We start from the raw sequence: 2,003 nt of genomic DNA, 5'->3' as shown, positions 1-2,003 counted from the left end.
ACAGGAAAATGCTGAATTCCTTCTTCACCATCCTCCTGGAAATTCCCTCCGACTTTGCCGTCTATATTCCAGTGTAATAATCTCCCCTTATAATGATGTACCAAAAGAGGGCAAGAAGGTGGTGCCAGCAATATGTGGGTGTTTTTTTTGCAGAAAATCAAAATGCATGATAAAACCCACTAAAAGTCAGTCTGCTTCATATTATCACCATGTGCCAGCAATTATTTAAAAATAAAAGTCAGTGATAAAATACTCTTCTCCAGGAAAAAAAAAAAAAAAAGTCTTGTTTTGGCATAAGCTCTAAACAGCTGCCTGAGCCAGGGTGAAACACTTCCCATAGCCTTGTCTTTGGTATACCACTGTCCCCACTATCCATGAATCGCTCTACTGAACCCCTAGGTCTGCCTATGTTAATTCATCAGAAATCCTCTTCTCCCTCTTCTTCCTCTGCAGAACCTTGTGACAAACCTTAGATCCAATTCATATGTCTTCCATGAAAACTTTGCCAACACCTCCGGGCAAAGTTCATAATGGTTACTACCTTCACTCCTCGTACACACCTCTGTGGAAGCACTTAGTACACGGTGCTGTACTTACTGACCACATGCCATTCCCTTTCACCGTGCTCTCTCTCTCTCTTCACCATCACCACTACCCTACATTCTTCTCAGGTTGAAGCTCCAGTATGAGACAAGCGAACGTGACAAAATGATGAGGTACATGCTGGGCTGTGGAATTCTTGGAGACATCGATGCAGCTGAATCTAAAGGACCCAGGGAGGGATTATTTTCTTCTACCAGAGTGGATGACTTTCTTTTGGGCAAGCAATTTTTTGAGGTTTTGACACCATGAAAGGGAAATGAAAAAGGAATCATTTTGAGAAAAGTTGCTTTGCCTTAATGATTGTATTAGTCTCCTAGACATGCTATAACAACATACCAGAAACTGGGGTGCCTTAAAACAACAATTGTTGATTGTCTCACAATTCTGGAGACTAGATGTCTACAATCATGCTCCCTCTGAAACCTGTAGGGGAGAATCCTCCCTTGACTCTCCCAGCTTCTGGTATTTTTTGCCAACCTTTGGCATCCCTTGATTTATAGAAACATCAATCCAGTCTCTACCTCCATCATCACACCTTCTCCCTGTGTGTCTTTACTTCTGTGTCTCCTCTCCTTACAAGGATCAGTCATATTAAATTAGGCCTCACCATAATGATCTCATCTAAACTTGATTTCATCTGCAAAGAGCCTATTCACAAATAAGACCACATTCACAGATACTGGGTGAGGATTTCAATATATTTTTGGGGAAGACACAATTGAACCCGTAACACTGGGACTAAACTTAAAAGCTGTCATGATCTAAAGGTACATACACAATGTGGTTCAAGGGCCCATCCTTCTGCAGGAATTCCTGTACACAATCCCTCAACATTAGGCAAGAACTATGATTCTTTGTTGACTACAAATGGAAGGAGGAGGGTCAGCACAGCCTGTGTTCTCCTTTTATCAGAGGTTTTTCTTAGTCCATTGTCTGAAATACCTTCACTATCCACTTTGAAAGTTTGGATTGACTGTTTTCTAAGGTACAAATACATACCTGGATTTATGGAAAAGCTTATATATCTTTTCCTCTCCAGTGTGTCCCGCCTCCAATCCAGTCTTCTTACTGCAGACAGATTGATACTCCCCAAACACACAAGTCTCTCTCCTTCTCCAAAGGATTAGTGGCCCATTGGTCTGTTTCTTGCCTGACATTCAAGGCCTGCCCTACACTGGCCCACATTAACTTGTCAGCATCGGGTCTCACTCTCAGATTCTTTCTGGGTCTCATCAATTCCACCTCTGCTCTGTCGATCTGACTAAACTTCATTCATTTTTAGGCCTGTTCCTTCTCAGGTCCTTATACATCTATTCATATGCTTTCTCCATGCTAAACGACTGGCAATCCATCAGTCCAAATCCTTCCATCCATTAAGGTTTATTTCAATTTCTACTTCA

This window comes from Propithecus coquereli, unplaced genomic scaffold, assembly GCF_000956105.1.
Source record: "Propithecus coquereli isolate 6110/MARCELLA unplaced genomic scaffold, Pcoq_1.0 Scaffold32, whole genome shotgun sequence".
NCBI classification, from domain to species: Eukaryota; Metazoa; Chordata; class Mammalia; order Primates; family Indriidae; genus Propithecus; species Propithecus coquereli.
Note: the sequence above shows the minus strand (reverse complement) of the source record.